This window comes from Macadamia integrifolia, unplaced genomic scaffold, assembly GCF_013358625.1.
Source record: "Macadamia integrifolia cultivar HAES 741 unplaced genomic scaffold, SCU_Mint_v3 scaffold2512, whole genome shotgun sequence".
NCBI lineage: Eukaryota > Viridiplantae > Streptophyta > Magnoliopsida > Proteales > Proteaceae > Macadamia > Macadamia integrifolia.
In genome coordinates this window covers 24,154-49,039 of record NW_024868763.1, presented here as the reverse complement: position 1 = coordinate 49,039, position 24,886 = coordinate 24,154, and the positions used below count along the sequence as shown (strand labels likewise).

General features: G+C 36.3%; 1 long non-coding RNA gene across 1 annotated transcript; it reads left to right on the top strand.

Moving 5' to 3' along the window:
- Window positions 1-16,904: 16,904 nt before the first annotated feature.
- Window positions 16,905-19,331, top strand: LOC122066647. Its single transcript, XR_006136422.1, has 2 exons — window positions 16,905-17,578; window positions 18,985-19,331. It is a non-coding gene; the product is annotated as an uncharacterized LOC122066647 (long non-coding RNA).
- The last annotated feature ends 5,555 nt before the right edge of the window (window positions 19,332-24,886 follow it).

Genomic DNA, 24,886 nt, shown 5'->3' with positions numbered 1-24,886 from the left:
TATTTTAGTTACACACAACATTTATGTGAAAGAAAGAAGAAAAAAGAGAAACAAAATACATGGGCTCCTTTTTTTTTCTTTTTCTTTTTCTTTTTCTTTTTTACCCCAGAATACTAATTATACATTGGAGGCCAGATATGTTGTTGTTTTCTAAAATTATAAAATTAGTTTATAACTTTCACAGCCCATTTCCCCCCTCCCCACCTTTAAAAAAAAGGTAGACATAATTACGAGTCTCTTTGAAATTTTGCATTAAATTAGTACAGTAAAAGCCACGGAGACTTCAATTAATTTCTTGTTAATTGAAGCCCTAGGGACCTCATCATCATTTCTGCAAGTAGTCACATATTTTTCTTAAAGATATTTATCCATTGAATTTTTTTTGTATTAGTTTGAAACGACTCATCATGGTTACGGTGGCCACCATTAAACCTTGGAGCGAAAATTAGTTTCTTGAAAATATTTGAGTTCTATTTAAATCATATAATTGATGTCACATTTTGGGGACAAAAATAAATCTCAGGAAATTGCTAGATCCTTATGGTGACTACTCATTAACAATTGTTAAGTCTCAAGAAAAAAAAGAAAGTTACTGAAAATAACCTAATCTTTCCGACCAGCAGATAGGGTGTCCTTTAGATTTTCCCCACTTCAAATGAATTGTATAGTCTTTTATCTGTTGGGTTACGGGAAGGCATTTTACCATAGGTTTCTATTGTATCAATCTACTCTTGTTTCAATCTACTCTTGTTTGATTCTTGTTGAAGCATATATTCGGGGGTGGGTGCGGAGCGAATGATTTCAAAATGAACTTTCCATTCATTAGATAGAGAAGATAGCTAGGATTTTCAGCAGTAGATATCATTTGTTTGATGAGATATAAAAGGGAATATCGGAAATTCGAGTGGCTGAAACTGACACAACTACTTTTGAAGTAACAGAAAGAAAAAATGACTGGAGTGGGAGAGTCAGAGTCAAAAAAAGGATTCTTCATTGACTTCTCTCATTCAAAACTGTGCAAGAGACTTATTTTTATGGCTTCTAAGTGATAAAAGAAAGAAACTTTCCCCTGGCAAATGAATGAAAATAAATGGCAAAGAAACAGATTATAGAACAAAGCTTACCTACAATGTGTTGGGTCTTCCTCACAAGTCAAGAGGAGGGCCAGCTGTCTTTGAAAAAATAAAAGAAGAAGAAAAAAAAAAAAATGAAATGAGAAGAAGACAAAAGAGAGAGAGTGGGGAACAAGTCACAGCTCTCTCTCTCTCTCCCCCTCTCGGTTCAATCTCTCTCACTCCCTCTCTCGGTCTGTTCTCTCTCCGTCTCTCTCTTTGTTTTATTCTTTCATCTTCCTTCTCTGAGAAGAAAAATAAAAGAGGTAGCAGAGAGGTTCGGTGTTTTGCTCTTCGTTCTTCTCCTTCATTCTGGTTTGTGAAACCAAAATGTGAGCTTTCTGCGAGGAAATCTATAGTGGTATGGCAACGTTCTTTGTGTCTAGGGAAGCAGTGAAGGTGACAATTTTTTCTGTATTGGCCATTGCCAGTTGAGATGAGAGTGTTACTGTTAATGTGATTTTATCTTATTATTTGGTGAGATATTTTGCTATCCAGGGATAGGGAATTATTCTTGATATTTATTGGCAATCTCTAGTGCATCTAGAGAGAACTATATAACCCCATTATTTACATAGTGAAAGTTTGATTTAGACTAGGTCCCGTGGTTTTTACCTTTTTTATTGAAAGGATTTTCCACGTTAAAAATTTGTGTCTTCTATTATGGTGTGGCTTGATCGATTTTATCTGCATTATTGATTCTTTGTACATTGTTGTTGGTTTTGTATATCTATTGTTTGCACACAGGTGGTGGGAAATGGATTTATTTTTTCCTAACAAGTGGTATCAGAGCTTGGGTTGTAAGCGTGTGTAAACAATGGAAGGGATAACTGGAACAAGGATGATAAGTTTAAATGGAAGTAACTGGATGATTTGGAAAGCAAAAATAGAATACTTGTTGTGTTGTAAGGATCTGCATGCACCTGTAGAGGGTGACATAGTAAAGTCAGAAAAAATGTCTGATGTAGATTGGAAAGCATTAAACTGAAAAGTTGTTGGCTTCATTTGGTAATGGTTGGATGATATAGTTTTTCATCATGTATTCACAGAAACATCGGTTCATTCACTATGGAAGAAATTATAAGGGTTCTACGAATAGAAGACTGCTAGCAATAAAACTTTTCTAATTAGAAAGCTTATAAACCTAAAGTACAAATAAGGAAGCTCAGTTGCAGAACATTTGAACAAGGTGCAAAGTATTGTGAACCAGCTCTCCACTATGAATGTTATACTAGATAACGAGTTACAAGCCTTGTTACTTCTCAGTTCATTACCTGACAGTTGGGAAACATTGGTGGTGTCTCTTAGTAATTCTGCTCCAGATGGAAAACTGACAATGAGTCAAGTAACTAGAAGTCTGTTGAATGAAAAAACAAGAAAAAAATCCATAGGTTCATCTCAACAAGAGGCACTTGTCACAGAGAATAGGAGAGAAGCAGACACAGGAAACCTCAATACAAAGAGAAGTCAAAAGGAAGATCCAAGTCAAGAAAAGGGATTACATGTTATTACTACAAAAATGAAGGACACATGAAAAATGAGTGTAGGAAGCTTAAGAGAGATACAATGAAAGGAAAAGGGGAAGAGAAGAAAGAAGAAAATGATACTGCTGTTGTTAGCTCAGATGGAGACATAATTGTTTTCTCAGGCTGTGAAAATTCGTCTCATTTTCTTAGGTCATTAAATAAACTGGATTGTTGATACTGGTGCTTCGTACCATGTTACCCCTTATAGAGAGTTATTTACCTCTTACAAGACAGGTGATTTTGGTGTTGTAAGAATGGGCAATAGTGATACTTCAAAAATTGTAGGGATAGGTGATATGACTATGAAGACAAATGTTGGCTACAAATTGGTTCTCAAAGATGTGAGGCATGTATCAGAACTGTGTCTGAATTTGATATCTGTGGGGAAGTTAGATGAAGATGATTATGATAACCACTTTGGTAATGATCAATGGAAGTTTACCAAAGGATCCCTTGTGGTGGCCAGAGGAAGCAAATGTTGCACATTCTACTACACAAAAGCACAAGTGTGCAAGGTTGAGGTGAACACAACAGAGTAGGAATCAGCTACAGACTTATGGCATCGGCGACTTGGTCACATGAGCGAGAAAGGAATGCAAATGCAAATCCTCAGCAATAGAAATTTGCTTCGCATTGCTTCGCAACATGAAAGGTACTCCTTTAACATGTTGTGTTCATTGTTTGGTTGGCAAACAGCATAGAGTTACTTTTCATAAAAAACTTCCTCAAAGAAAAAGAAATATCTTGGAATTGGTGTATTCTAATGTCTGTAGTCGTATGAAAGTGAAAATACTTGGTGGTGCTTCTTATTTTGTTACTTTCATAGATGGTGCTTCTAAAAAAGTGTGGGCACATGCATTGAAAACTAAAGACCTAGTTTTGGATGTGTTTAAAAATTTTCATGCTATAGTTGAAAGAGAAACAGAGAAACCTCTCAAATGCATTCGTACAGATAATGGTGGTGAGTACAGTGGTCCATTTGAGAAGTATTGCAATAATCATGGTATTCAGCATGAGCAGGCATTTCCCAAGACCCCTCAGCATAATGGTGTTACTGAAAGAATGAACCGCACAATTATTGAAAGAATCAAATGTATGCTCTCACAGGCAAAGTTAGCACGGTGTTACTGGGGAGAAGTTATGCGTACTTCAGTTTACTTGATTAACTTATCTCCATTAGCCCCTTTGAATGGAGATGTTCTTGAATGTGTGTGGAGCAGGAAAGATGTTTCCTATGATCATTTGAAGGTCTATGGTTGGAGGACATTTGTACATGTTCCAAAAGATGAGCAGTCCAAGCTTCATGACAAGGCAAAGCAATGTATTTTCTTGGGATATGCAAATGATAAGTTTGATTACAGGTTATGGGATCCAATTGAGAAGAAGCTAATCAAAGTAGAGATGTGGTATTTCTTGAAGATCAGACAATTGAAAATTTTGAGAAAATTGAAAAGGCTCAACTATTTGTTGATTGTCTGATTGATCTTGATCCAGTTCCTCCACCTATGGTGTATGATGATGATGGGGGGAGATGTGCAAGATGGTGATGGTGATGTTCCTATAGATGATACAGGTGATGACGAAAAGGGGGAGCAACCCCCTAAAGAGCCACCAGTTGAACCTTAGTTGAGAAGATCTATAAGAGAGGGCCAGCCTTCAACTATGTATCCACTAGATCAGTATATCACAATAATAGATGCAGGTGAACCGGAATGCTTTGAAGAAGTAAAGGCTGACAAGCATAAAGCTGAATGGTTAAAAGTTATGCAGGATGAGATGGATTCTTTTCATAAGAATCACACTTATGATTTAGTGAATCTACCTAAGGGTAAGAAAGCACTAAAAAATAAATGCATGTTCAGGTTGAAGATAGAGGAGAACAACTCCAAACCAATGTACAAGCCAAGGCTGGTCGTGAAAGGTTTTGGGCAAAAGAAAGGCATTGACTTTGAAGAGATTTTCTCTCCGGTAGTGAAAATGTCATCCATTGGAGTTGTGTTGGGTTTGACTGCAAGTATGAATTTAGAAGTTCAACAACTTGATGTGAAGACTGCCTTTCTCCATGGTGATTTGGAGGAAGAGATTTATATGGAATAGCCAGAAAAAAGTTTCAAAGTCAGTGATAAAGAACATATGGTTTGCAGGTTAAAGAAAAGCTTGTATGGTCTGAAACAGGCACCAAGGCAGTGGTACAAGAAATTTGATTCATTCATGATGGATAATGGGTACAACAAAAAAAATCCGATCATTGTGTATTTGTTAAGAAATTTTCAGAAGGTCATTTCATTATGCTTTTGTTCTATGTTGATGACACGTTGATTGTTGAAAAAGACATCAACAAAATTGACAGGTTGAAGAAAGAATTGAGCAAGTCCTTTGCCATGAAAGACTTGGGACCGGCACAACAAATCTTAGGTATGAAGATCTCTCGTGATAGGAAAGCAAGCAAAATTTGGTTATCACAAGAAAAGTACATACAAAAGGTGCTTGAAAGGTTCAAGATGGACAAAGCAAAGTCAGTTAGTTCCTCACTTGCAAGTCACTTCAAATTGATCAATGAGCAAAGCCCTTCAACTGAGCAAAGAAGAGTAGAGATGAAGAAAATTCCTTATACATCAGCTTTAGGAAGTTTGATGTATGCTATGGTGTGTACAAGACCTGACATTGCACATGCGGTTGGAGTGGTAAGTAGTTTTCTTGCCAATCTAGGCAAAGAGCATTGGGAAGCAGTAAAATGGATCATGAGGTATCTCAGAGGTTCATTCTAGGCATGTTTGTGTTTTGGAGTTGACAAACCAGTGTTACAAGGATACGCAAATGCAGATATGGCAGGTGACATTGACTCAAGGAAGTCTACATTAGGGTACCTATTCACTTTTGTAGGGGGAGCAGTGTCATGGTAGTCCAAGTTGTAGAAGTGCGTGGCATTATCAACTACAAAAGCTGAGTATATTGCTGCTGTGGAAGCCTGCAAAGAGATGCTGTGGATGAAGCGATTTCTTCATGAACTGGGTGTGAAGCAAGACATATAAATTTTTTACTGTGACAGTCAAAGAGCCATCCACTTGAGTAAGAATCCAAGTTTCCATTAAAAGTCCAAGCACGTTGGTGTGAGGTATCACTGGATTAGGGATGTTCTGGAATAGAAGCTTATGGAAATTGAGAAGAACCATATTGACAAGAATAGTACAGATAAAATGACAAAAGCATTACCCAAAATGAAGCATAACTTCTGCAAAACCATAGCAGGTTTGGATGTGCAAAATCTCTCCTTGTGAGTCAGAGGGGGAGTTATGTTGGGTCCTCCTCACAAGTCAAGAGGAGGGCCAACTGTCTTTGAAAAAAAAAATGAAATGAGAGGAAGACAACGGCAAAAGAGTGGGGAACAAATCACGGCTCTCTCTCTCTCTCTCTCTCTCTCTAGGGGTAGCAGAGAGGTTTGGTTTTTTGCTCTCCATTCTTCTTCTTCATTTTGGTTTATGAAACCAGAAGGTGAGCTTTCTGCGAGGAGATATATAGTGGTGTGGCAGCATTCTTCGTGTCTAGGGAAGCAACGAAGGTGATAGTTCTTTCTGTATTTGCCATTGCTAGTTGAGGGGAAATTGTTACTATTCATGTGATTCCACCTTATTATTTGGTGAGATATTCTGTTATCCAAGAGTAGGGTATTATTCTTGATGTTTATTGGCAACCTCTAGTACATCTAGAGAGAACTGTGTAACCCCATTATTTACATAGTGGAAGTTTGATTTGGACTAGGTCCCTTGGTTTTTACCTTTCTCATTGAGAGGTTTTTTCACGTTAAAAAATGGTGTCTTTTATTGTGGTATGGCTTGATCGATTTTATTTGCATTATTAGTTCTTTACACATTGTTGTTAGTTTTGTATCTCTATTGTTTACACACTGGTGGTGGGAAAAGGATTTGTTTTTTTTTTCCAACACAATGTTTATGCACTGAAATTAATGAAATATGATATGGATTCACAGATTATCCTTTTTAACTTTTTATATTGTTGGGATTTTTTTTTTTTTTTGTGAAACATTGTTGGGAACTTGAAGTTTCTGTTGTGTTAATGCGCTAGAAGGCATATTTTAGTACCCCACCATAACGAATACAAACTTACTTGCATCTCAGCTCAGTCATCCTTTGAAGAAGGTCCATCGAGTAGCCCAATGTTCAGTCTTCTTCAACTCTGCCATTTCAGTACTTGACTCAGCATAACTTTGAAGATTTGTAACAGGGTTTAAACTCAAGTTTGCACTTAAAACTTACTATCAAACTTTTTTTCCCAACTTAATAAACCACTAATCAAATCCATCAGCTTTTAACCCTTTAGAAACTCTACAATGGGTAGAGAACTTGGGTAGCTGAAACTGTAATTGAGTTTGCCTCTTATGCTTCCGAGCATGAAACAGAATAATAACTTCCTTCTGTTTTTTCCCCTCTTCTTCCAAAGCTAAAATTGGAGGCAGAGTATTGGACCAATGGTTTTAAAAAATGGAACGGAACTGTCAATATCAGTCGGATTGGGATGGCATCAGGATTAACCAATCTCCCATTCACATTTATGGTTCGAGGGTAAAATCATAATAAAAACTAACTAAAAAAAAAAATAGAGGTATATTTGTCCGATACATTTAGACCAATACGGTGACTGTTCTCAAGTCTTAGAACCTTGATTGGACTTGAGAGGTTGTTCCTATCCTTCACTGTAGATTTTTACGAACGTCACTTTGAAGATACTCTTTCTCTAATGTATTGCATTTAAATTACTCTTTACTAGGTTTGTTTTTTTGGTAATGCGCTCTTCGCTAGCTCCCCTTCAATAGTTTTCTTTTTTGGATAATTTACAACGTCCCCCTCTAGAGAATGCCACTATTATAAGAACACCCCATCTGTTTCACCAAATTAAACTTTGATCCCCTACCGTCAGTCGTTGGTAAGGAATATACCTTATATGTTGATGTCAGCTACTATATTTTATTTTAAATATCAAAATGCCCTTATTTAATGTGAAATACCTAAAAAGCCTGTGTAGCTTGGGGAAGCTGATTGACTGGGGTATCCTGTTCTTCCCCCCTTTTCTTCTGGTACAATTCCTCTCCCTTCTTTCCTCTTATGCTATTCCCTGTCAACCCTTCTTACTGAACTTGAGATCCAAAGCTTGTTGGAGTTGTGAGTCAGAGAACTGCTTTTAGAATTGGTATTTCGTACACCGCCACGTTAAGTTTTAGAAATTTTAAATTAAATCCTAGACTCTTGGTTTAGGATTGAGGGCTGAAATCAAGAGATCTTAGGCCAATTATCTATTCTTAAATTCTTACATTGATTGGAATCTTGGGTGAGGAGTTGGATCCATCCCAAAGAGCTTTTATACAACAAGTTCTATTGCTCTTTTTGTAAGGTTAAAGACAACCACTTCCCTCATTTTATTTGACACCATTTTCTTTACTTTCCCCAAATTAAGAGGATTTCTTGCCAATCCAGGCAAAGACCACTGGGAAGCAGTAAAATAGATCATGATATATCTCAGAGGTTCATTCAAGGCATGTTTGTGTTTTGGAGGTGACAAACCTGTGTTACATGGATACACAAATGCAAATATAGTAGGTGACATTTACTCAAGGAAGTCGACATCAGGGTACCTATTCACTTTTGCAGGGGGAGCAGTGTCATGGCAATCCAAGTTGCAAAATTATGTGGCATTATCAACTACAGAAGCTGAGTATATTGCTGTTGTGGAAGCCTGCAAAGAGATGTTGTGGATGAGGCGATTTCTTCATGAACTGGGTTTGAAGCAAGACAGATACATTGTTTACTATGACATTAGAGTGCCATCCACTTGAGTAAGAATCCAAGTTTCCATTACAAGTCCAAGCACATTGATGTGAGGTATCACTGGATTAGGGATGTTCTGGAACAGAAGCTTATAGAAATTGAGAAGAACCATACGGACAAGAATCGTGCAGATATAATGACAAAAGCATTACGCAAAATGAAGCATGACTTCTGCAAGAACCATGAAAGGTTTGGATGTGCAAAATCTCCCCTTGTGAGTTGGAGGGGGAGTTATGTTGGGTCCTTCTCACAAGTCAAGAGGAAGGCCAACTGTCTTTGAAAAAAGAAAAAAAAAAAAATGAAATGAGAACGAGACAAGAGAGAAAGAGTGGGGAACAAGTCATGGCTCTCTCTCTCCATCTCACTCTCTCTGTTTCATTCTTTCATCTACTTTCTCTAAGAAGAAAAAGAAAAGGGGTAGTAGAGAGGTTCGGTTTTTTGCTCTCTATTCTTCTCCTTCATTCTGGTTTGTGAACCAGAAGGTGAGCTTTCTGCGAGGATATTTATAGCGGCGTGGCAGCGTTCTTCGTGTCCAGGGAAGTAGCGAAGGTGACAGTTCTTTCTATATTCGCCATTGTCAGTTGAGGTGAAAGTGTTACTATTTATGTGATGTCATCTTGTTATTTGGAGAGATATTTTGTTATTCAGGAGTAGGGTATTATTCTTGAAGTTTATTGGCAACCTCTAGTACATCTAGAGATAATTGTGTAACCCCATTATTTATATAGTGGAAGTTTGATCTGGACTAGATTTACCTTTCTCATTGAGAGGGTTTTCTACATTAAAAATTGGTGTCTTCAATTGTGGTCTGGCTTGATCGATTTTATTTGCATTATTGGTTCTTTGCACATTGTTGTTGGTTTTATATCTCTATTGTTTGCACACAGGTGGTGGGAAACAGATTTGATTTTTCCCCACACAATGTTCATGCACTGAAATTAATGAAATATGATATGGATTCACAGATTATTCTTTTTAAATTTTTACATTGTTGAGATTTTTTTTTTTTTTTTTTTTGTGAAACATTGTTGGGAACTTGAAGTTTCTGTTGTGTTAATGCGCTAGAAGGCATATTTTAGTACCCCACCATAATGAATACAAACTTACTCGCATCTCAGCACAGTCATCCTTTGAAGGTCCATCGAGTAGCAAAGTGTCCAGTCTTCGTCAGCTCTGCCATTTTAGTACTTGATTCAGTATAAATTTGAAGATCTGTAACAGGGTTTAAACTCAAGTTTGCACTTCAAATTTACTATCAAACTTTTTTTCCCAGCTTTGTAAACCACTGATCTACTCCATCAGCTTTTAACTCTTTAGAAACTCTACAATGGGTAGAGAACTTGCGTAGCTGAGAACCGTAATTGAGTTTGCCTCTTATGCTTCCGAGCATAAAACAGAATAATAACTTCCTTTTGTTTTTTTCCCCTCTTCTTCCAAAGCTAAAATTGGAAGCAAAGTATTGGACCCATGGTTTTAAAGAATGGAACGAAACTGTCAGTATCAGTCGGATTGGGATGGCATCGGGCTTGACCAATCTCCTGTCCACATTTATGGTTCAAGGGTAAAATCATAATAAAAACTAATTTGAAAAAAAAAAAATAGAGGTATATCTGTCCGATACATTTAGACCAATACGGTGACTATTCTCAAGTTTTAGAACCTTGATTGGACTTGAGAGGTTGTTCCTATCCTTCACTGTAGAGTTTTACGAATGTTGCTTTGAAGATACTCTTTCTCTAATGGATTGCATTTAAATTACTCTTTGCTAGGCTTGTTTTTTTGGTAATGCGCTCTTTGCTAGCTCCCCTTCAATAGTTTTTTTTTTTTGGTAATTTACAACGTCGCCCTCTAGAGAAAGCCACTATTATAAGAACACCTCTCTATTTCACCAAATTAGACTCTGACCCCCTATCGTCAATCGTTGTTAAGGAATATACCTTATATGTTGATGTCAGCTACAATATTTCATTTTAAATATCAAAATGCCCTTATTTAATATGAAACACCTGAAAAGCCTACGTAGCTTGGGGAAGTTGATTGACTGGGGTATCCTGTTCTTCCCCCCTTTTCTTCTGGTACAATTCCTCTCCCTTCTTTCCTCTTATGCTATTCCTTGTCAACCCATCTTACTGAACTTGAGATCCAAAGCTTGTTGGAGTTGTGAGTCAGAGAATTGCTTTTAGAATTGGTACTTTGTACAACACCACGTTAAGTTTTAGATATTTTAAATTAAATCCTAGACTCTTAGTTTGAAGGATTGAGGGCTGAAATCAAGAGATCTTAGGCCAAGTATCTATTCTTAAATCCTAACATTGATTGGAATCTTGGGTGAGGAGTTGGATCCATCGCAAAGAGCTTTTCTACAACAGATTCTGTTGCTCTTTTCGTAAGGTTGAAGACAACGTCTTCCCTCATTTTATTTGCCACCATTTTCTTTACTTTCCCCAAATTCCCCTCCCCTACATCATCAATCCTACTTCTATCCTTATTTTTGGCTATTATTCTATTGATGTGGAAGGTGAGAGGGAGAATGGTACAAACCTGTTATGCTTGGTTGCAGAAGAGAGTTCTTGAACTGTGGAATGGAGCTTTAGAGAAGCCACCATATTGGCATTACACTTTATGTTCTCAAACCTTTGCTGCTCGTTCTCGGTTAGGGTTTGCGGATCCATGAAAGCAAGCTCAGAGAGATAGAGATAGAGTGAGGGCGTTTCAGGTTCCACCTGTCTTTGTAAATAGGGTATAATGGTCATTTTAACTTTTCATTTAACAGTGACTGATGGTAAGGAGTCTGAGTCTAATTTAGTTAAACAGAGGGGGTGTTCTTATAATAGTGGCTTTCTTTAGGGGGTGGCGCTATAAATTACCTTTTTTTTTTTTTTTTTGACGAACTAACAAAATATAATATGGTATCCCTAAGGTATAAGTAACGATTGTTTAGATTCCTTTTCTTTGACTCTTTTTGGTGTCATTTTATTTTTTATTTTTACCTATAAAAACGTTTTTAAAGGTGTTTGGTATCATTTATAGACCCTATTTATATTTAAAATAAATCAGAATAACATAAAAGCTATAAATGGATCAAGAGTCATTTTGTGTTTTGGTAAAAAATGGTTTTTAATCATTTATGCAAACAGCTATAATTAACATGTGCTCATAAGTCCCAAAGTCGAGGGTAAAAGTTTCATTTCCTCTTCTACTTAGAGAGTAGAGTCTAGATGCTTCTACTTCTTCTTGTAATTCCACCAGCCCTCTTTCATCTTCTTCTTCTTCCTACAACCCCCACCCCCTGCTACAACCCAAACCACCCTACCCATCCATCCTACCCCACCCCACCCTAGCATTTCGGAACACGTCTCGTGAAAAAGAAAAAAAGCAAAATCTGAAAAAGGGGGAGAGATTTCAGGAGGATGTGTGAGCATGGTTCTAAGTATTGGTACTGGATCAGTCGAATCGAATGGTTATTGGTGGAGATCAATACCGATCCTTGTCCGATCTTGAGATGGGTATTATTATCGTCCCTGGGATCAATCCGGATCACTTGGGTTAGAAATTCACGAAGAAGGGGGGAGGAAATAGGAAACATGCAGTAGGAACCCTAACTCCCGCATCCCAGATTGTTTCTCTCCTTCTACATCCTCAATCTTTGAAAATCTTGGAAGATCCCATCTTAATTGAACAATAATCACACCATCATAGGTGTAGGATCGATTATGAGGAGAAATTTAGGAAGGTTGTCTTGTTGTTGGAATTATGCTAATTGTAGACGGAGTAGCAGGGTTGAGAAATGGTTGAAGGGATTTTCCCTTCACCCATTACTTAGAATTATTTACACCTATATAATTGCTAAACCATTTCTAATTCCATACTCTATTATGTTTAATATTTACAAAACGGTTTTTAGTTCAAGATTAAAAAAAAAAAAAATCATTATAGATTTTTGTTAAATAGGCAAAAATAAAAAATAATACCAAAGAGTGACTTCCTCTATTCTTCCTGCTTTTTGGTGCTTCGGATTGTTTTATTACTCTATAAATCAAAATGTTTAGTCAGCCTTCGAGTGATGACTATAATAACTCTTTCCTCTCTCTCTCTCTCTCTATTATTATATATTGTTATATAAAAAGTAAGATCACGTTTCCCTAAGACCATGGTGAATGGAGGGGTTCCTCAACCCTTCAATCACGCGGTGAAGGAAAACTTCTCCCTAAAAAATATGAACCTATTTACAAAAAAAAAAGAAATATGAACTAGCTTCCTTTTGATTGTTTGATATTCCTTGTCACTATATATTTCATGAAGGATAATTCTTTTTTCACTTCATAATAGAACTTACTTCTTGTTCCTTAGTATATGTTTCATACTTGAAAAGCTCTTGAGGAGAACTACCTACCATTTCACTTCATAACAGAACTAACTTCTTACCCCCTAGGATATGTTTCTTAACTCTCTCTCTCTCTCTCTCTCTCTCTCTCTCTCTCTCTCTTGTTGGATAACTTAGAGGGGTGAATAGGTTATCTCTAGTGGATTTATCTCTTTTTGAAAATTGCTGCTATATTATGAGAAATAATATGGAATAGATAGATAAATTTAATCACACAAAGAGATACGAGAATTTATAATGGTTCGATTCAACTGAGTTTATGTAATACAACTTAGAGGAGGTGAATACGCTATAACTAGTGGATTTAACTCTTTTCGATTTTCAACAATGTTAAGTGAATTATATAACGATGCATATGACAAGTAAATAGAATTCATGATATTGGATAATCACACAATTGAGACAAGGAATTTATAGTGGTTCGACTCTTTGAGTCTAGACCAGTCCACTAAAGATCACCTTTAGTGGTTACACTAGTATTCTCCTTTCAATACAATGGGTAGGAAAATTCACATTTACAAATAAGAGATCATTTATATAATCTCTTTCGAAAATGAGAGGGCCCTTTGTAAAAGCCTAAGCATGTATAGAGTAGTGCGCAAATTAATTACTTAACCTAGATCAATTATAAACTGATGAATGAATGTATAATGGGAATTTGTTATATTATTGAGTGTACCTATACTCCTTGAGTCAATACAATTGATGTGTATGACGTGCACAATGCTCTCCTTAAGTCCTTCACTTGATGAGAGTGGGAATGCGACAATAAGAGTGGAAGCCAACGTATGAGAATGCTTGAGAGCCTGAGTTGATGATACTATATCTCATTAGAATTTACAATAAATGAGTTTGAGATGTTACAGTAATTGTTTTAGTTGAGCTAGGTGAAGTGGGGTTAATAATGAACAATGTCCATTTAAATAAGCCTCACAAAGGTCCCAAAACTCTGGCCTAAGGATCCTCTAACGGATCTATTTTTTACAAAATCAATGAGCCGGATAGCTAAAATAGCCATTGAAAACTAGCCTTTGGAAGCATCAGTACTGATCCAGATTCTAAACTGGTGAGTTGATTGGTGTTCGGTTCACATTCGGTGAGCCGGTTCCGCAAAATGCAAATTCGGATGAACACTGGGACTTTTGAATTATGATCCGATGAGCGATTTCAGCAATTTTGAAATCTGGTTGGGCTTTTGTGCTGATTTTGTTCCAGACTTCTTGCCTAAATCTTTTTCAGACATTTTAGAGGGTGTTCTGGACATCACCTAATGTCAATCTAAATTTGATTAATGATGCATCCTATAATATGCAATCCTTTACAAGAATGAGATGCAAGAGTTCTAAACTAAACTTAAAAAATCTTTGGTCTTTCTCGCACATAGGAATTTGTTTGGCCTCAAGACTTTAAAACGCATTGTGCCATGTTAAGGAGGCTACTTGTTATTAACTAGTCCAACAATCTTCCCCTACGCAATGTGGGACTAAAGTTTGCACACCCTCACCGATCTCTCAAACTCTTAGTACTGGTTGTCTCTTGGTGCAGACACCTCATCGATCTCCCAACAGGTCAGTACACTTGTTGTATTAGGTGTCACAACGTTACAAAGAGAACCATTATAGAGAACCAATTTCTTATCCCTTATCTTAATTTCTTCTCCCTTTTCTCTTACCCACCTTCTCAGCTTCATTTCAATTTCTCTTAGTTAGGTAATAGGTATGTATCAAGTAGTATTAGAGCCAATGATTCTATAATAATGAGTATCCCACCAGAGATCATGAGACCATTTGTGAAGATTTACGATCAGGCATTCGTAACATCATTTCAATAGCCAAAACAATAATAGAATACTGTTAACACATTTGAAAGGTTTAACCAAGTTAAATAAAGAAACCAAACACCAAAGTAATAGTGACTTGAATAAACTAGATGATAACAAAAGTAAGTTATCGTGTGAGATGGCTTCAAGGACAGAAAAAGCGATTGTTGCACCAAAAAAAAAAAAAAAACTTAAAAAGGTTGTGAACCATCCACTTGAGAAGCGCCCCAAGCAATATAGACATATATGAGTTGTTCACAATCAACAAAAGATGAAGACCCTCAAGCAAAGTTTGATACCAGAGAAATTAGTGCTGTCCATTGAAAATAATGTGATTAAGCATCAAAATCTGAAAATTGAAGAGGTTGCTTTGTCAACAGTTATCAAGATTCAAGACATTGAAGTGGGTTGGCCATTGCCATTCAACTGTCACAAATTAAACCTTGAGGACAAAGTTCTTTGAAGGGGAAAGGATTATTAGGTATATGTGTACGAGCATGCATATCATACTTGGGTGGTTGTTGTTACTTGTGTTGATTTTACGTAATGTGTAGTAGATCAGTAAGGAAGTAATGGGGTTGTGAGTGGAGTCCTTGTGGGTGTAGTAAATACATGAGTAGATTGTGGGTGTAGTTAATAGGTGGATGGGGTGGGAGGAGTTGTGTTTGTAACTGATACCTCTTGAGAGGAGTCCTATTTATGTCGTTAAAGATAATAAAATATCATCGAATTACTATCCCTAATATTTCTTTTAGAGAAAGAAGGCGGGGCTTTCTCTGTAAAGCCTAAGGCGGTTCCCTCAATAGAACCACATTCTTATCCCTTATCTTAATTTCTTCTCCCTTTTCTCTTATCCGCCTTCTCCTCTATTTCAAGTTCTCTTAGTTAGGATACATAATAGGTATGTAACAAATTTATACGATCATGGATTTAATAGTAACTTAGTGATATTAGCTATTTGGGGTTATTAGGAATCATTGTAGCTAGCAAGAGGAGTTATTCCATATAAATGGGTTAAATAGGTTATGTGGGAGTTGTGGTAAGTTGGTAGTGATTAAGTAATAAGTTAGTAGTGGTTATTATAAATTTTGTAATCCTTTTAAATAGAGGCAATTTTAGAAGGAGAAGGAACAAACGAAAAATCCTATTTTATCTTGTCATCTTGAAATGAGGCAGAGCTACCTCAAAATAGGCTGGAATGTCATGGCTTTGTTTGTAAAGCCTGCCCAAGTTATCTATATTTTATCTTTTGTTAGCTTTTGTTTCTTTCTTCTATATTGTTACCTCTATCTTATTTTTATTTTGTATTTTTTTTCCTATTTTGGCTCCACCCATACATGTGCACGTATCAATGTACCCCATGTGAAGACACTAAGCAATCAATGATGGGTTGGTCTACAAGGACAGACACTATCCACAGAGAGGTGAATTGCTAATGCATCAATTCTTTACTAGGATAGGTGTTGCTGGTGAGAACAAGGAATTAATGAAAGCACACTTTATGTTATATTACATATAGTACCTATTACAAAAACATGAGAAGGCAGAGTATTGTAGGAGAAATAGGCATGTAAGAAGAATCATGGAAAACCAATATAAATTAGTTATTCCATGTTGAGTCTAAGAGCTTTAAATTGTTTGAGATTAGGTACCATAACATCGACTACATGAAGCTTGGGAATTCATTCTTTTGTCATTTTTTTCCAAACCATTACGAGCTCCTCTCTAGGGATGGATATTTATGGAACATCACTTGACCGATAAATGACAGGTCTTCATGTGTGAGTGTTGTATTCCTGTTACATTACGAAGTCTTGATCATCTCTATGAAAGATGGAAATAGAGAGAGGACGAAAGGAGAGAATTCCAAGAAGGAGAAAGGGAGGGATGGAGTTCCAAGAAGAGAATTGTGCATTGGCTCTAAAACTCTACTTTTTTGTAATTTGCAATAGATACAACGTAGACTTCTCACAGTTATCTACTGTATATATTGCAGTACGATAAATAAAGAGTACGGGTGATGACTACCCTTAATTTCAAGGGTAGGTACAGCAGGGTTGAAATCGTCTGCAATTCCGATCTTTACAATTCCGTGCAGTACCACCTTCAGGCGGTGACACGTGTATTGATACCAATACAATGGTCCAAATTTGATACAACTAATAAAACATTAAATCAGTGAAAAGACATTTAAATCAGATCTGGACCATTGCATTGGTATTAATACACGTGTCACCCCCTAAAAGTGATATTTCACGGAATTGTACAAGATCGGAATTGCAGACGATTTTTTTCTGATAAAGCATCGCCTCACACGTTCAATCACCTTAGCAAATAAAGAATCAAGGAGCATTTTCGTAATTCGGCTACCATACAACTGCCCATTCAACGGTATAACGACGGATTAAAATCGTCTATTATTCTCAATCTTGCAATTATTATGTTATTCTACCTGCAGAGAATGATACGTGGCAGTGCTGAGGTGGACGGTGGAGATTGAGAGTGAGAAGGTATGAAATTCATTTTGGTTTATTGACTCATGAACCGACCACGGTTCTCAACTGGACCAGTTCTCACTAAACCGAAAACTTCTTAGGGATTGGTTTATAGGCTGGGTAATCCAATCTTCCACAAATTTGAATCCCCAGACCTCGCGTGACTGAAACCCCTCTGCTTCATCTCTTTCTCTATTACTCTTGCATTTACAAGTTAGGTTTCCTGCTGGACTTCGCTTGAAGACCTTCCTCTCCTTTATGCCTCCCTTCGTTTTCTCTATTTCTATGTCATAAGCTGAGTTTGGATCTTGGTTTTCTGCTCAAGACACTGTTGAAGGACGAGAAAGCCCTATATCCCATTTTCTGTTGAATATCTCGCATGCGAAAGGTTTCTCTTTGCAGGTAAGCGCACCTATTACATTAAATTGAGGGAGGGGGCAGGGTCTGTTAGAGGGAAATGGATGATTTTCTCTTAATCAGGAGATTTTAGGATATGATTTGATTCTAACCACCATTACCTTCCTATCTCTCTGTGATTTAATTCTAAGGTGGTGGAATCTCTCTCTCTCTCTCTCTCTCTCTCTCTCTCTCTCTCTCTCTCTCTTTAAAGAAATTGTTCAAATTTAATTTTCACAAGGTAGTATAAATTCTTCCCTTGCATGTTTCTTCTAAAGGTGCTCGATTGCAGGTAATATAATTCTATTTTTGTATTTTGTTATTTCTGATAATAGGGTAGGATTGCAGGTGTTATTTCTATCAAGGGTGCTCGATTGCATTTTTTTTGAATGCAATTGTTTTTTATTTTTTTTTTTTTTAATGTTGGTGTTATTTCTTTGGTAATAGGGTAGGATTGCATGTTGTTATTTTGTTAAGGGTGTTCGATTGCAACTTTTTTTTTTCAATGCTCTTGTTTTCTTTTTTTAAAGCTTGTTATTTCTCTGGTAATAGAGCAGGATTGTAGGTTGTTTTTCAAGCTACTTGTTGTTTTTATTTCTCAGTTCTTATCATCCAATCTTTGGCTGTGTATACCTTAAAAGGGAAAACCTCAATTCAGGTGGAGTTAAAACCTCAGTCCAGCTAGAGTTCAATTGAAATGATATCAGTTGAGCTAGAGTTTTAAGGGTAGGATAGTGTATCTAGTACATGACCATTTGGTAGAATCACATTAATTCAACCAACAAGGGTTATTACTGAATATTGGTTTTATCAGGCAACGGAGCAAATATCAGTAAAAATGAAGTAGATATATACCTTTCTGTGTTTCAGAATATCACATTGACTAATATGAATGTTTATTTTGATGTTTGAACTGATTTGCAAATGTATGTATTTCACTTGAAAACAGAAATGAAGCACAAACACGGATGTGTCAATGTGGTGAAGGGATGATGGTCATTAGGACTTTTCATATGCAAAAGAATCCTGGGCCACAATTTTACAGATGTCCATTAGGTGAAAAACATATGGACTCTTTTATTTGGTTGGATCCCACATCGAGGAATTATTCAAAGACTATAGACACATGTGCATGTCATTCAAATAAAAATGTTAATAGGAACACGGTCATTTCGGTTGCTCTCCAACCCCCTATAGTCCACAAGTGTGGAATCAAATACTAGTGGATCAGTCCTTGCTCAACCATTATTGTGGTGTAACCATCTTCTTGTGTGTCTGGATGTTAGTTCTTTCATGCTATATCTTCTATATAATATCATTGTAAACATTACTATGGAATCAAAAATTAATTGTTCATCTTGAGGTTATTTTATTATCTTATCTCATAATTGCCAACAAGTTTTTTTTTGCAGGTAAGGAGTCTTCAGCTCAAAATGGCAGAGTACCTAGGGTAGTGCCCAGGTTATGGTGGTTCGAATCCACCAAGGTTCTTTCATGACAAAAAATGATAAAATATTTTATTATGCTAGTTGACAGTATCTTATGAGGTTCAACCAGTGGGACTTCATTTGTGTAGAAGCTATCATTGTTGTAAATAGTTGAACTTAATGGGCTTGTAATGCTCATTATTCTCTTTCTTCTTCTTTTATCTCAATAATGGCTGACTTTATAAATGTCTCATTTCCCTTGTTTGGGCTTGCTTCTGAATGGGTTTGTGAGTGACAGGATCAAGTATATATTATAGTGATTCTTTGTCTCATTATCAGTTCTTCTAAGGATATGAGCAACTATTTTGGAGCAGCATGGAGATCAAGGACTATCTGTTAGATCAGATTCTAATAACAAACCCATCTTTAAATAAGAGTCTTGGTAGATTCAAACCACCATAACCTGGGCATTACCTCAGGTGCTTTACCATTTTGAGCTAAAGACTCCTTAGTTGCACAAAAAAACTTGTTAACAAAAATCTAGTAACTACGCATTAAGAAAAATAAAGACAATTGTGGATAGCCATATTGTAAGGTTGAAAGGAATTTCTTAGAAAGTTTAGTGAATGTATATAATTGCATATAAATGAAAATCCAGTGAAATAAAAATAAATCTACTCTTTATCTTGAAGTTGATGAATTGCAAGTGCTTGAGATGAGGCATGAGAAATAGAATACTGCAAAAATTTCCATTGAAAAAAACTATATTATAATAATTCCATTGAATTAGAAAGGAAACAGTAATCATGAAACACAACCATATAATACTTACCAAAAGTGAAGAAAAGCTTCTGTTAAGTTTGTTTCGATTTTTTGACCCGTTTTGAAAATTGACCCGTTCCGACATATTTTGATGGCGACCCGAATGGAAAGTTTTCTAAGATCTATGATGGAAACAAAGGGGTTGGGCTGATAGGCCCAAGCTCAAAGCCCAGTATTGATCTTGTATGGGGGTGTGGGGGTGTAGCCACCGCGACAGCGATCCGATGGGTCGACCCGTGACTTAGAGTATATATGATGTATTGTTGTCTTATTAAGAAAATCAGTGTATTTTGGGGGGTTTTTTCAAGCTAGATTTTCAGGGCAAGTTTTCTCGTTGTTGCTTGGGTGTAATCTCTCTTTTGCATAATGAAACATTTTCTTCTTTGCCTGAGGATGTAGCACACCACACCGGTGTGTGAACCTCGTTAAATCTCTGTGTTGTGCGAATCTATTGTCTATTTATTTTCGTATTTTTCGTGTTTGCTCTAACAACTTCCATATCTGTTCTCTACCTGCTGTGCAGTGTTTGTGTAGTAGTGGAATGGTGGTGGTCTTGTAATCCTAGAGTGTTACTTGGCCCTCCACTTTTTTTTTTTTGCTCTTTTCCCTAATTTTTCAACCCAACTATTTGACTGTCTATCACCTTTTTATTTGTTACTTTATTCTTTATATGTATTCCATTGTATACATCATCTGAAAAATCAGTATCAACTGGCATTTGGGGGCAATCAAATCTATTAATATACTTGCAAGGTTCAACTTTAATTAAGTAGCAGCATCTTTAGCCAGCTCGTATCCCTCAACAATATTAGAAGCTTCTGCTTTTATGTTAACAAATTTAGGACAAATAAGCCTATAAATGTTGCGTATAGTCCATATTAACATCTTCTTCAACTTCTTTCCCCTCATTGTCATTGACCACCATACTTCTTGTAGCCCGTGTCAATCTCTTCAAAAAATAAAAATCAAGAATATGCTTTATGTCTTAACACATCCAAATATTTCAAACAATGAAAACAAAGAAGACTATCTGTCTCAAATTTTCTGCAGGAGCAAGCTATAATCCCTTCAACTGGGTTACAACAGACTTCATATTCACATTCTATATCAACAATTCCAACAAAAAATTCAATAAAAGGAATTCCATCACTCCTATTTTTTATGTAGCAAACAGGCATCCAATTATACTGATCTTGAAATAAATAAAAAATTACTGAGTGTACAGTTCCCCAGCTTGTTTCATAACAAGTGACATTGAACATATGAGTCTTAGCATCTTGTTTCTTGTTTCAAATTTAGCTTTTAATTCATTAGTATGCTTATGATTAAGAATTCTCTCGAAGTGCTTAAAAAATTGCACAACATCTAAAGTTGACTTCAAATAATCCTTCAAATCACTGGTCAGACTCTCACTAAGTTGTGTACTTGTAATGCCTATTGATAATGTGTTTTTCATATAATACTTCGCTTATTTATATTTAGGCCTGTATATGCGTTGCAACCATGCATTATTCGCAACTTCATATTCAATAAGCAATTTAAACTATGCATACTCGAATTGATCTTCCTTTTCGTATTGGAATATATATATATATATATATTTTTTAAATCTGTAAGAAAACACGAGCCATCTTTTATCATAGTTACCCAAATGCTTAATGTCATTCTACATTATGTGCCAGGTACACAACCATGCCATGTCGCAGGCCACACCTCTTGTAATGCTCTAACCATAACAACATCTTGGTCCGTGAAGATAGTTATAGGCTTCTTTCCACCATGTGCTTTAGCGAAAATTTCAAACAACTATTTGAAAGATTCTACTATCTCATCATATAAAAGTGCAGCTCTGAATATAATGCATCTTCTATGATGATTAAACCTAGCAAATAACCCAAATGAACTATACTCTTTGTTGGTGCAAAATATAGTGTCATAACTAATTACATCTTCAAATTGTGCGTAGTCAATTAACATCTTCGGATCATCTTAAAATATATTAGTTATTTGTTCTTCACTATCTAGTTGAAATGTGTAGGTAAAAGAGGGATTTATTAACAATGTACTTCAACAAACTGTCTGCTTCACTATGAGATTAGGCATGCATTCTTTTAGTACAAAGATAGTTCCTAACATCTTTGGTCGTATAGCTAAAGTTTGCAATGCCAACAACCTGTCTACCCATGTACTCAAATACAGATTTGACTTTAATCCCTGAGTCATCTGCCAAATCAATTGCATATCTATGTATATCGAACATATTCCTCTGAGAAAGCATCATATGAACAATATATGCAATATGAAGCAAGTGAATATGCTCATCAACAAAGTCACGACACACGTATTTTCCAAAATCATTCAAATATATAGCCGACTGTGACATACAATTTGTTCTTGTCCCAGCTCATGGATTATTAATATTAATGTCTCGCTTGTCTTGTTGCTGATAATCAACCTTTGAACAAACAAAACCCCTTGAAGTTATAGTTACATTGTCTTTCTTACTGTTATTTATAAAGTGTCTCTTAATACTAAACCTCATTGCCCATCCATAGTTGTTGTAGAAATCATATGCCTCCTGTTCTGAATTGAATAACATCCCAACCCGAGGTACCCTCTCAATATCCAAACTAGTATTCTCCATACTATACAAACAAAAAAAAAAAAGTAGTACATCGGAAATATAGTAATATCACTTGACTATAGTTACTAGGAGGTAATCTCATCCAATATACAGAGACATTTGGTGGTTCGACATAATGCAAACATACCCTCAGAAACATTAAACTCAACACATTAAAGCACCAAATATAAACAAGGATATGCAACATGAGAAATTGGGATAACTGGTCAACACAGTTCTCAGTTTTGCAAAGTATTAAGAAACTCAAACAGGTTAACACTATATTGATCATAAGATATAGCAGTATAGCATGTTCACAACTTCACATGGCATGTATGAACTCATATAGAACATGTTTACACTATATTGATCAGAAGATATTGTTAGAACTTCCTATGGGTTTGAGATTGAAACCCTATGGAGGAAACCACACAGGAAAAACAAGAACACGAATCTAATAAAATTATGGAGGATCGATTTGTACCTTTCACCTAGTATGCTGAAGATGATTGATGTTGGTTACTCCCACTTTCGCTCTATTTGCTTGGCTATGGATCTTCTACAACTCCTTAAACCTCCTTGGTTCTCTCACTTTAGTGGTAAAGTGGGGAAGAGTGAATAATGGTTGTAGGGACCCAAAACCTAGTATTTATAATACTGTCCTGCACTCAAAACCCTAAACCACAATGGGTTGAGCCAGCATATCCCTAAGCTTGAGAGTGGACCGAACCGGTTCATGCAATTTGACTCTCACCCATTTAATCAACCCGAATAATTAATTTAGCCCATAAATCCAACAATCTCCCACTTGGGCTACATTAATTATAAGGATGTCTTTTAAATTGGTGTGGCCATAGAATCTTATTACATTAACCACTCTTACTGTGATTCAGTTGAAAAACCACTCACATCGAATAACAGCAGAAGATACACCTCAATATACGGCATACAACTTTCTGTTATTACAAACATAAGTAAGTTTCTTAACACGAATCTATGTGGGATACCATCATAGAAACATTGACATATCCTCAAATTACACTGTTGTCATTCTATGTAGGTCCTTAACTGAGATATTAACCTTCACTGTGGCAAATCGCCTTTAACCTGTGGTTAATATCTAACTGTGGCCTTCCGCCTATAAACTGTGACAAATATTGCCTATGAACTGTGACAAATACTGTCTTAAAATGTGGCAAACATTACCTTTTGAATTGTGGCAAAATATTGCCTATAAACTCAAGACAATTACTGCCTATAAAAACATTCTTAAATGAAATCATAAACCAAATATTTCAATAAATAACTGTGCATAATGTAAATGCTAAAACTTAACCATAATTCATCAAACTGTGCCCCAAAACATATGGGCTAAGGTTCAAAACATAAACAAATACTAAACAAAATCAAAGCTCCCACTAATCAAGCATTTCAAATAACTGTATGTAAAGAAATCCTAACTACTTGATGTGACCAAATTTTACTTGCTCTCAATTGCTGATGATCAGTCTACCTCACCCTTTATTAGTATCATTCTGCTTATCAACCCCAGAATTCTTCCTTTTCTTTAACCATTTCTTGAAAATAAAACAGTCATTCTTCACATGTCCTTTCTTATGGCACCAAAAACACTCTACGTTGTTGGTATTCTCTTCATCCTGAGCCTTTTGAGATGTGTCAAGTTCTTGAGAGCTATTAGTCCTGTCATATGGCTTGACGCTTCCTCTGTTGGAAAAATTTTTGTTCCTTCTGCTTGGTCCACCAGAAGATCCCTTGTGAAAAGTTGCATGTGCACTCTCAAACCTAGTTTGTTTCAATTTTTCTTCCTCTTGAGTGCAAATGGAAATGAGCTCATTTAGGCTCCAATCGTCCTTCAGTGCAATGTAGGTAGATTGGATAACCTTATACTGACTAGGGAGGGTATTCAGTGCAATGTGTATAATATATTCTTCATCGATCTGTATTCCAAGATCCTTAAGTTTACCAGCATCAGTAGCTACACCCAAAATGTATTCTCTAACACTCCCAAATCCATCATACCTTGTATTCATTAGCCTGGTCATCAATGTGGTTTTCTCAGCTTTCTTGTTGTGTTGAAATCTACCTTTAATAGCATCCAGGAATTCTTTTGCAGTGTCTTTGATCTCTATGTTCCCACGTATAATTTCAAGAACTGCCTTTTTTAAAACCAGTATGCACTTTCTGTTTGCTTCAGTCCATTTCTTAAACTTGGTCCTTTCAGCACTTCTGCTCGAGTCTGTGAGAGGCTCAGGTTTAGGCTCCCTAAGTGCCAAGTCTAAGTCAAGAAGACCTAAATGCAATTCTAATTCTTCCACCCACTTTTGATAGTTGTTACCAGTGAGTATTGGGATGGAAGATACATAACTTGAGGGAAATGACCATCTTACTACAGCAGTAACAAGAACACAATACATGCCAAAT